At 35.9% G+C, this 12,656-nt stretch overlaps 1 protein-coding gene across 7 annotated transcripts in view; it reads right to left on the bottom strand.

The window, feature by feature from the left end:
• Nucleotides 1-12,180, bottom strand: part of adgrl2b.1 (adhesion G protein-coupled receptor L2b, tandem duplicate 1) — a 162,994-nt gene extending 150,814 nt beyond the window's left edge. For 4 of the 7 annotated variants that reach the window (XM_089130899.1, XM_089130903.1, XM_089130901.1 and 1 more), the window contains exon 1: nt 11,609-12,178. The gene's annotated coding sequence lies outside the window, so the exon portion shown is untranslated. Of the gene's footprint in view, nt 1-11,608 lie in introns of all 7 variants that reach the window. The other 3 variants (XM_089130902.1, XM_089130904.1, XM_089130905.1) reach the window with 2 other exon arrangements.
• Between the last annotated feature and the right edge of the window lie 476 nt (nt 12,181-12,656).

The following is a 12,656-nucleotide window of genomic DNA, read 5'->3' as shown; positions in this document are numbered from 1 at the left end:
CGTTTCACAGCCCTATTTTCAACTGTATTAAGCCATGTTATTTACATTTGTCCACTCTTCAGTTCCATCAGAGGAGTAAAAAAATCATTTAAACCAAAAGTACATAACAAAAAATCACAAAATTATGCTAAAATGATGCTCAGCCAGTCCCTTTAATGAATATGCAATTTTGTTCAAGTGCTTTAATAAAAATGACTTAATGCCATCGGAATCTATGTAAACGTTTTGTCTAAAAAAAATGATCATCTATGGATGCACCGAAATTTCGGCCACAAAAAAAAAAAATTGACGAAATGGAAAAAACGGCCAAAAATACGAGCAGAAAAAATACCGCTCGGATAAAGTCATTATCATATTCAATCTAATTAAAATGTAAAAAAAAAAATATGAATAATCTAATATGAATACAATTATACAAAAATAAGGTAATTTAAAATAAGAAAAAAAATCGATAGCAATCGTTTTTCTGCCAAGAGCATCCAGATTTTTATTTCAGAGCATCCCTACTTATGTCATCAAGCTTAAATACCAAATCATGGTATGGAATGAAGATGTGCAAAACTTGCAAATTACATTTCATTATGAATAACAAGACACTACTCTCTCAAATATCCCTTTTATCAATGTTCTGTTAATCATACTAATGTACAGTCGGCTTCAGCGGCTCTTGAATCCATGTATTTAATATCAGCAGAACCATAGTAGCTTTTTGGATAACACAACAAAAGAGAATGGATGGCGTCTAACCCTCCACTTTCCCCTCTTCTGTCCCCCAGAACATCATTCCTGCTTGTGTCCGTGTGCGATCCCTTAGTTACCGCACAGCGAACCAGACGGGGCAGCGCTTTAAAAACATGCCTGGTCCCACTCAAAAAAACATTCATTCAATGACTCAGTCATTAGTAGCATTAACTACTATTCGGATCTTAGCGCGGTCTGTGACGGGTCAGGAAAAGAGCATTATAAACAACATTATATCCAGGATTGTTCTGGAAAAACAGAGCAGAAAATGATTCATCTTCAGCCTGCTTGAATCCACAGATCCTTTTATTTAGTGTAGCAGCCATGAGCGTTTAAAGCATCACCACACCTTCTAACTAGACTAGAGGAACGTCCGTGTGACCAAGACTGGGGAAATCCACTTGAAACGCAATTAAAATGACTTTCAACCGAGAGTTGCAAAGTGAAATGAACCTGTTTCACAACTGTAAGTGCCGATTTAAGAGCTTTTCAGCTTGAGCAATGCAAGCGGAGGATGTATTTTCTGGAGGAAACTGTGAACAAGTACATACAATAAACCCTTAAACAATTCATTAACACAATTTGACATGTTGTTTAATAGGTGGCAGTGATAAAATGCACAGCCATTGTCAAGAAAATGCACCATACGGACAACAACGGCAACACAAAGCCTGTCTATGCTGAAAAAATATTTTCAAGATTTGTTATGACAACATATTTTCTTTTGTCAAATCAACTTTATATAACTTTACTTCATATTATTATGAGTTTCTGCTGATTAAATTAATCTCCTTCATTGTATTAACTCACTTTTTCCAACTCAATCAACTTAAAATTAAGGCAACCCAGGTTTTTTAAGTTAAACCAAAAATATTTTTTACAGTGTACTAATCACAACATTTTTTCTTTTGTCAAATCAACTTAAATAATTTATTTAGTTCAGATAACATATACTTTTGAGTTTCTGATGATTAAATCATTCTCCTTCATTGTATTAACTCACTTTTTCCAGTTCAATCAACTTAAAATTTTAAGGCAACCAGGTTACTTACTTTTTTAAGTTAAACCAACAATATTTTTTTACAGTGTAAAAAGCCATGAGTGTGTTCATTCATGACCTTAAAGGTCCACGTACTTTTATTTTTTGAAATAGAAAGCATGAGGGAAATTTGTTTCACAGCAAACAATCCATAAAAAAATAAATGTTAATATCACGGAGCTGATCAAACGTTCAGTTGGGAAGGCATTGATCTTTGATCAAAGACACTTTTTTGTAAGTAGCTATCCAGTGGTCAAAAAGGCTGAGTATTTCTTTATAAAAATATTTAGTTGTATAAAGCAATAAAAAAAAGTATTTCACCGCTGGCGCACCACACTGCCAGAATCATGCTAAAAAAGGACATTTATAAACACAGTTTACAATCCTCTTGAGCCAAAATAACATCTGCGATAATAATGCAGAATTACTTCTCAAATCCAAAACAATTCCAAGTGAACATTAAAGGTTTCAACCACAAGCGTTAAACATCTTGTAGTGCAACAATATTCAATACCCCATTTTTATGCTTTGAGCATTCTTAAGAGCTCATAATTTCCATAATTAAAACCCAGAGCAATCAGCAATCACGCTTCTGTTCGCCTGATCGACACACTCGCTTCAGCGACGCATCTACAACGAGAATTAAACAGCTTTCTGCATCTGTGTCAAGAAAATATTGGGTTTAAAAAAAGAAATCAAAGCACAATAAAACAAAAAAGGCAGAGAACAATAATTACCAAAATATACATCTGGTGTAGACGCCGCATAATCGCACATGCAGGGTGTTTTTTTCTTTTCCTGTCAGGCGGTTTCATAAAGCTCCTTCTCAAAGCCATTATTACAAAGATACATAAAAATTTGGCATGAAGCACATCGAGAGTGTCAAAATAATGCGCCACATCAACTGGTTTCTCACGTGCTGCCGTCTGTCCACGAGAAGAAAACCGACTCTCGTAACGTCTCGATACCGTGATTAGGATTGGCTATTGAGAACCGGTTACAAAGTCCCCAAAACAGGGGATTCGATAAGACGTACAGATTCCGATTACTCCTATCGATTGCTTTGTGTGCATTTTAAAGTGACTAAACCGGTTTCTTTGCTGTGCGCTCACAGAAACACACCTCTCAGCCTGTGGACAGAGTGAAATACTGAACTGAGATCTGCTGTACGGCCCAGACACACTTCTCTGCATTATTTGACACAATCTGCATTATAAAAGGCAATATATAAATAAAGGTGCACTTAAATGGACAAAAACATGTCAAAATATCCCCCATTAATAAAAATAAACAAAGAAAACGTGTGTGTATTAGTAGCCTATATTAGACCTGTGCTGCCATCTCGATAATAACACTAATCTACAGAACACAAAGAGAAATGCACTCCTCGACTGAATAACTTTTGTAACTTTGTAATGTATATTTAATTTATAAAGTGCAGTGCTATTTTACATTTGATTACAGTACCTGAATACCTGAAAATCCGTTTATTTAATTCGTATCTTTGTTCAGTTGTGTTTATTTGTGCAATTGCTAATTTGTTTTTGTGTTTACTTATTTAATAATGCTTGATTTAGTTGTTTTAGCTTTGGTTAAAACCATAGACAAAGGGATCTTTAGCATTTAGATTTTTGTTCATGGTAATAAAACGTAATAAATGTGATATCTGATGGGTTTTTTATTTATCTTATTGGAATTGACATTAGTAATCGATAAGCTGAATTGGAATAATTAAAATGAAAACGATACCCAACCCTAATAAGAATCTCAATTTAACAAAACAAATAAATTCTCAATTTATTCAGAATCACACAGCTCAACGTAGAACAATGTTAGCGATATTACATATTATTTCTTGAAACTTTAATTTGTAAATGTCCAGATGTAATTAAGATCATGAACGTGCCGTGCACCAGTCGACTGATGGCTTAAATCAAGAGTTAGTCACGTGCAGCCCTAACTGAAACACACTGAACAGATGTAGCATTAGCATTAGCATTCTCACAGCTAAAAAAAACATCGAAATTAAATTAGACATTCCCACAGAGGTACACATACATTATGCAGCTATCCTCTAAAGAGCCTGTGGTCTTTATCTATGCTAATGTAGCCGTTGGTTGCGCGGCAGGGGCCGCTGGAGAGGTCTCACAGGTCAATGCTAATCCCCTGATAGATGCGGCTACGAGACCTTTAGCTATTCATCAACCGCCAACGGGACGAGCCGCACCAACACATAATACATAACGCGAACGGTCTCGCAACTCCCCATCCGTCACTCCCGGCAGATCCAACAGCGTGTCATGAAACACTCTTGCATGGAGAACTAATGTGTAAGAGCTCATGCTAGGTGTGCAATACAGGTCCTAACACACAATGCCTGAGTGCAGGAATTAAAATGTCAAGACTAAAGAAGAGAACAAAGGTGAGGTTACAATTCATTACCCAACAAACTGGAAGCTTGGTTTTACACTTAAGATTCTCTGTAATTCCCCAAACTCGTTTCCACAGCATGATTTATTAGTCTTCATGCGTTTGTGTAAGAGTTGTTTTAGCAGCAGTGAAGCGAACAATGTATGTAATACAGCGTTTTAAGCACAATTTATACTATATTATTCACGTAAGGCGGTAATAGCAAATCTCAGCTGTGTAATTTTGTTTATATATCATCATGAAACGCAACTATATGAATACCCAGCTCTTTATATAAAGCTGTACATAAAAGTACGCCCAAATGTATCTAGATAAACGCATAAATATCATAAATACCTACTCGGTTAGGATGATTTATATATAGCAAATCTCAGCTGCATGATTGTATCGTGCAAAATGTAAACTATATTATCACTCAGCTCTAATCTGCAAAATGTGACTATAAAGCATGAAGATATTAAGCATCATCTGCTTTGAAAAGATGTGTATTTCAAAAAGCTCAGTAATAAATCAGATTGACTTGACACCTTCACAGACATAGAAATGTGGAAAAATCCATGTTTGTTTATTTCACTGTATTCATAATGAGATTAAAGATGATTATCGAGAGATTATAGCGGTTTCATTTTGTTCGAGGTTTCTAAAGACTGATTGCAAACACACACACACACACACAAATCCATAATGTTGCGGGTACAGAAACATCCACGCACAAGCGTAACATGTTTACTGACAGACTGAACGCTATGCACTTTCTTTCCCGACATTTCTCCCGTCTTTCTTCACAGATGAGAAAAGCGTCATTTCTCCTCGCCAACATTTTAGCCTTCATTAGAGAAATACGGAGTGTATGTTTTCCCTGCAGGAACCGGTGGCGTTCAGCACCATGATCCACCAGTCCAACTGCAGCTAAATATATCATATAATGGCCTTTGTTGTTTGTACACAAACAAAATGGGGAAAAGGTTGCATGATTATCAATAGCTTTTGTTGTTGCTCAAAGAGCACTGTGTGCATTTCTTCAGCTACTTGAGGTTTCTGGCATAACGGAAAGAAAATAAAATATGCATGAGCAAAATAAGATTTGTGAAAGCATGGAAAATATTTCCCCCACATTCACAATGCATTAGTTTAAATGTAAATCAACAACAACAAAAACATTGTCTATATAATAATTTAAGGGTATAAAATGACTGCAAAAGCTACTGTAGTGGTAACTTTTCACGCTGTGTTTGGTTATTTAGCAATACTAATGTGAGATGTATGATATTTTTTGGCTACTGTTATTCTCTATAATGCATGCTGTGTCCTGAAATAGAGTTGATTTGAAAATATTACATTTTTATTTCTGTACCTGAAAGTATTATATCCAGATTATAGATTAAAACTGTTAACATAATGGTAAAATTTAGTTACATTTCTGTACATTTAGAAAAGAGCATTAAATTGCAATATTCATATTGACAAACTAATGTCAGCTTCTTAAGGTTTCTGGCATATATGATATTTTCACCACATTCACAATGCAATTGCTTTGGATTTTTATGGAAATTTGTTTCTGCCACTGAATAAAAAATAAATAAATAAATAAATAAATGCGACTTTTTATCTCACAATTGCGTGTTATAAAGTCAGAATTGCGTGACAAAGTCAGAATTGCAACTTCTGACTTTATAACACATAATTGCGAGTTTATATGTCAAAATTCTGACATCTTTTCTTAGAACGGTGAGGTATAAACTCGCAATTGCGTCTTATCAGGCCAATTCTAAGGGGAAAAAACTTTTAAAAAAAGAGTAAACTTTTTTGATGTAAGTTTACATCTCGCAGTTCTGACTTTATATCATGCACTTTTTACTTTTTAACACACAACTGCGACTTTGTATCATGCAATTCTGACTTTATATCTCACAATTCTGACTTTATATCTCACAATTCTGACTTTATATCTCGCAATTCTGACTTTCTCGCAATTTGACTTTATAACACGCATATTGACTTTTTATCACGCAATCTGACTTTATATCTCACAATTCCTAATTTATATCTCGCAATTCTGACTTTATAACACGCAATTCTGACTTAATCGCAATTCTGACTTTAAATCTCGCTATTCCTACTTTATATCTCGCAACTCTGACTTTATAACACGCAATTCTGACTTTATATCTCGCAATTCCTACTTTATATCTCACAATTCTGACTTTATAACACGCAATTGTGACTTTATATCATGCAATTCTGACTTTATATCTCGCAATTCTGACTTTCTCATAATTCTGACTTTATATCTCACACTTCCTACTTTATATCTCGCAATTCTGACTTTATATCTCGCAATTCTGACTTTATATCTCACAATTCTGACTTTATAACACGCAATTCTAACTTAATATCTCGCAATTCTGACTTTCTCGCAATTCTGACTTTATATCTCGCAATTCTGACTTCATATCTCGCAATTCTGAGACAAAGTTAGAATTGCAAGGTGTAAACTCACAATTGTGAGAAAAAAAAAACTCAGAATTGAGAGATAAAAAGTCGCAATTAAAAATATTTTTATTTTTCATTCTGTGGCGGGAACAATCTTCCAGATTTTAAATATAAAACAACAAAAAACTGCGTTTAGTGTGTGTGTCTGTGCAATGTTATACAGTAACTAACCATAAAAACACATTTTAAAATGATCTTTGTGTAACAACACATGATAGCGTCAGCTTGCTTACATGCATCATGAAGACTAAATAGTAACAGAAGAAAGACACAAGCCTTTCTAGGACAGCAGAAATAAGAGATGCCAAGAACTTGAGTAATCCAGATCACTTCTATGGGAACATTAGCAAACTACAGAGATCAATCTCCATTCATCGACTTTATGGACTGAAACCGATTCAAAGACCAATTCTGGGAAATCGTTAATTTAAACAATCAAAAGTTGTCAAACATACGCTCATACGCAAGTGGCAAGTTAGGAAATCGCACATGTGTCAATGCATAATACTAAAGATAAAACCCATCCATTCTTTCTGCCGTTTAATATGAGAAACGTTAAATAATAATCAACATTCCTTATGCATGAAGTAGTCAGAGCAACAACTGAATTCTCCCACTGTACAAAACAGTATTGAACTTTTCCAGATGCTTCCCTCCTCATTGCACACACAGACAGATCCATACCATTTTTTCCATGAACCCGGAGCCCTAACCCCCTACTGCCTTTGCCCCGAGCTCTTGAGCCATTATTGCTTTCGACAGACAGAGTCTTTTGGTGGATGGAGTCAGTCAAGACTGGTAAAAGAAACCAGTGCTGTAATATGAGATCTCTGAATGCTGTCTTCATGTTCACATACATGCACGCTTTCCTCAGCTTTAATTAGACAGGGCAGTGCGGAGAACTTGGCAAGAAGCGAGTAAGGGAACGGGATGAGGAGAAGGACCACAAGCCGCCGGGACTCACACGTGGGATGTGTTGAAGACTAAAGACTGACAACAGCATTGTTTCAGCAAGCAAACCGGTTCACACCACCAGTCTAGTGTGAAACTGCATTCAATATGTGCCACAACGCATAGTGTGCAACAGAGCATGATCATAATCACGATCGAATCAATAGCCTGATCATCATTACGCTGAAGTGCTGATAGGGAATCAATCAGGTGTTATCGAAACCATCTATATATGCATCAGATCGCTGTAGAATCACTTAGAATAGTTTAACCAAAGCTTGCACCAACTAACTCGAATCTTGACAAAAAACAAATGATTTATATTAACCTTTTAACTGTCACCCCCCTTTTTTGAACAGAAATGGAAATGCACATTTTGAACTTAAATGGTTGTAATTGAAGAATGCTTTGGAATATAGACATTTTAAAGAAGACATTTGGCAGATTTTTGTCGAAGTGAAATAAATTAAGAAAGTGAAATAGAAAAAAAGTTATAGAAGTTTGAGTTTATGGAAATGTACAAAGTAAAAAAATATTTATTCATATTTTATATAAAATATATATATTTTCAAAACCTGGGCTACTCTAAAACTGCAGAAAAATCAAAGCCAAAAATGTAAGCAAGTTGTGTTTAAAATTTTAGGTTGATGTCTCAAAAAATGAGCTTTCTGTGAGATTTTGTTTGGGCGCAGTACCACACTTTTCCACTAGGGCACAACAAGACTCCAGTAACTGTCCATATAAGGGCGCCTCCATTTCCATATGTTTTGAGTGATATGAACCATTACAATTTTCATACAATTTATGAAGTAGACATCCTATTCAGAAGTAATATGGGAAATTTGGCAGATTTCGATGAATTCAACCTCTAAGAAACACATACAAAGAACACGCATGCGCGTTATAGCTTATTGCCACATCACAAATAGTGAATTTATTATTTTTTTGGAATATTTAAAACATTTTCAGACCTTTTTTTCTAAAATAATTGAATGGATGCTCTTGGCATGAAAACAAACGAAGGTTTCTACCTTTTTTTCATGATTTTTCATGTTCATTGCTATTTCAAAATAAAGGTCTCAACACGCTTTATGAGTATGAAAATATTCGTTGATAAATTACGGCTCCTGTGTAATTTATTTTGAAAATCAGTCACCATTTCCAAGTCATCATTTTCTAAGATATTATTGTTTTAAAAATATAATGTTTCTGACGTCACACACTAACTTGTAACCAATCAGATCAACGAGTGATCGTCAACCAGTGGATCTCTGAGCTGAGTGAGTGGAGGCGGGGCTCATTTAACCACACATACTAAATGAGGCGAGGGTGTCGAGTTACATTCAAGATATTTTAAGGCATGAAGAATTTTTTTTCAAGGAAAAAAAACATTTAAATGTGTAATTTTGCTGATCAAAGATGAGTAAGGGGTAAAATTATAGACTACAGGGGGACTTTAATAGAAGTTTAGTCAACTATAACACTTTAACTCTACTGGACAGTAGAAAGTTACCACTGTTTTACTGTAGAAACTAAGATTTCAAGCTTGATTGCTTGTATCCTCGCCCTGCTCTAAGGCATGAAGATATTAACATCATCATTTTTGGTAAAGCTGAAACATTGTGTGTTGAGAAAACACATAAATTTGACTTGACAATACTGGTGTAAACTATGGTACAATCAGCCATGGGAATAAAGTAGGGATGCGCCAATATCCATAACCGATAATTCTTTATATTTTAAAGCCGATAACCGATATATTGGCCAATAAAGCAAAATCCAAACAAAAGTCTCGGTATTAAAAGCCCAAACACACAATTATAATGTTCTCATTATAATTTTAATACTAAAAATATTATTTGTATATCTAAATAACTGTGTGTAGCCTATATGACAGACTTGAACTTAACTGTATTTTCCTTTTTCAAAGTGATTCCAGTCATATTACAAGCAATTTAAAACCATCATGTTGAACAGTGCGCATCTGAAGCGTCTCAGCTGGAGAGGAAATGATACATCGGCTTTAATACAATCAAGATCAGGATCCTCTACACATTCTTGAGCCCTCCTGACTGGGGATTTATTTCTTTTGGGAAAATTGGAAAATAACTAATTTAATTGAATCTTATGATCTGAAAACAAAAGGCTGTATGAAAAAGAGAGGCAGAGTGAATGTCCTGGTGGAGTAAACGTCTGAACACAACCGCGAGGCGAGCTCAACTTTGGGGAGGGGGATGGTGGAGAGACTCAAGTTTTCACAGTTGAGACTCGAACACTTTGTTATGTAAATGCGGGCTTGGAAATGAAGCGGCAGGAATCACAGGCGGTTGATGTGAGCAGAGATGGCACTTCCTTCAACTGCGCATTTGTCCATGTGAGTTCACTCTCTGAATTCAAATGAACCAGCACTAAACAATAACTCAGAATACATACATTTAATATCTAAACTATGGGCTTTTCACACGAGGCCTTCATTTGTCCTTGTAGGTTTTATTATACGTACGGAATTTTTGCTAACAGTTCATTAGTTAAATACATCAGTTAACATGAACTAACAATGAACAATACTTCGAGAACATTTATTAATCTTAGTTCATAGTTCATATAATGCACTACAAACAATAACAGCTAGATTTCTATTATCTAACATTAACAAAAAATAACATATGTATTGCTCATTAGTTAGTTCATGTACGTCAATACATTAATGTTAACTAATGAACCTTATTGTAAAGTGTTACCAAATTATTATCAAAGAAAATGCGCTCGGGTAAAGAGGACGGGCTTCATTTACACAACATTAGTTGTTTTTTTAATAGTTTGTGCTCATTGTGCTCAGTCGAAACCAATGCAAGTGTGAACGGCTTCTAATCCGAATTCAAAAAGCGTTTTGCTGTTTATTTGACTGGCACTTCTTATTCAAATGTCAGACTACAGGCTGTTCATGAGCTATTGTGACGTGTGCAGCTCATATCTGAATAATGCATGTGCAGTGACATGATCTAAATGTAGCTGCCGCATACACGTCTCAGGAATCAACTGAAGCAAACCACTTCCCATTTTATGAAGAATGGGATATTTTTGGGGTGAGCCCCGTCTAACCAACTGGCAACACTTTAAGATAAGGTAACGTGAACTAAGAATGAACAATACTCACATAGCATTTATTAATCTTAGTTAATATTAATTCAACATTTAGGCTACTAATACGTTATTAAAATCAAATGTTGTGTTTGTTAACATTAGCTAATGCACTGTAAACTAACATGAACAAACAATGAACAGCTGGATTTTTATTAACTAATATTAAATATTGTAACAAATGTATTGGTCGTTGTTAGTTAATACATTTACTCATACTAATGATGAACCTATAAAGTGTTACTAAACTACCCATTATAAGCCTCATTAAATAAAAAGTTACTACTGTATTCCTTTTATTTTACTAAAGCTTCTAAATTCTATGCAAGTTGCTATATATATATATATATATATATATATATATATATATAGCTTGAGAAATAACTATACTTTCTCTCGTAGTGTTTTGGCCCTAAAAATGTTGTTTTATTGCACGGTTCTCTATATTTCACCAATAGAGATAATTCTAGGACAGATAAGCGTGATGTATAGCCTCACATCTGGCCCCCATCCTGTTCTTTCCAAAGAAAAAAAAACCCTTTCTTTCCAAGATGAACTGCCGTATTATCAACACTACTGAAACAATACACACATCATTATCTGACCCTGCATGCTTCATTCAATCTTTAAAAAGTATTAATCCAGACCTTCATTCTGCTGATGGTTTGTTTCAAACACACACACACACACACTGCAGTTTAGATGCTGGCTGTCCCAGAAGACCCGAATGGAGTCGCTGGGAATGATCAAAGCCACGCCATTCAGTCCCACACCGAGCGCAAAATGGAAATATGCGAGATGAATAATACTCACAGATTGATTGATTGATTGAGGAACAGTCCTTGTCGGCTGATAAAGCGAGGGTTTGTAAGTCACCTCTACACCCGCGCACAAACACTCTCCTCGCGCAGGTAGAGCTCGGGTCCGCGCGCTCCACGTAAACCCATTAGGCCTCTACCAACACGGACTGGTGAGGAAACCCGAACCCCGAGTTCTCGTTTAAAAGGCGCATTTCGTCGCTCTCGGCAGCCGGTAGTTGTCCAGCTCCATGCAACACTCGGTTTAGGGAAAAGCGAGACGAATCCCCCTTTAAATCAAAGCCATGCGCATGTGCGTCGTCGAGTTGGCCCGATAGCTTTCACTAGAACCCCCGTTTGCAAACCGGGCCGGGACCTGCAGCACACTCAGTCGCGAGAGTGTGTTTTTTCCTAAACTTAAGGAGATTCCTCTGGTTTCGGACTGCGTAAAGTGAGTCTCGGTCCGGGAGCACAGAGACGCGAGCGCGCGGTTGCGTGTCTCACTGCAGAGGCGCGCCGGAAAACACGCGCTGGAACGCGTTCACATTCACACGGAGTGGAGCCATAAACCTCACGGAAGTCTGTCTTCTCAACAACTGTTCAAACACTGCCAACACACACGGCTCTAGTGGCATTAAACCTGACTTCCTCTCACACACACTGCTCATTCTACACTTTTGTTTAATATTATTCTCCGTTCGTTCTGTGTTAGATGTCAACCTGCACTAAGGCTACTGCACTTACAGCATTACTTTTTGAACCATTATTAAGCATAATAGGTACAATTGTGTAATCGCTTTACAATTATTTTACTAGTGACTACACTAAATGTTGATTTGTACAGAATCATCTATTATGAGAATGAGAACTTTTCCCCCCATGGATTTTCACTTCAACTGAACACTGTTTTTTTTTTCTCTCATATCAGATGCCATACTGTAAAACATTGTATTCTCAAAAGTTTTGAAAAAACGTTCTTACAGGAACGTTAATAATGAAATAGTTCAAAGTTATCTGGTCTTTAATAATTCTATCAAAACGTTAGCACAAAAACTAATAAATTG

This window comes from Pimephales promelas, chromosome 5, assembly GCF_988280905.1.
Source record: "Pimephales promelas chromosome 5, fPimPro1.hap1.1, whole genome shotgun sequence".
Taxonomy (NCBI): domain Eukaryota; kingdom Metazoa; phylum Chordata; class Actinopteri; order Cypriniformes; family Leuciscidae; genus Pimephales; species Pimephales promelas.
The sequence above is the reverse complement of the archived record's forward strand: the minus strand, read 5'-3'. Positions and strand labels throughout refer to the sequence as shown.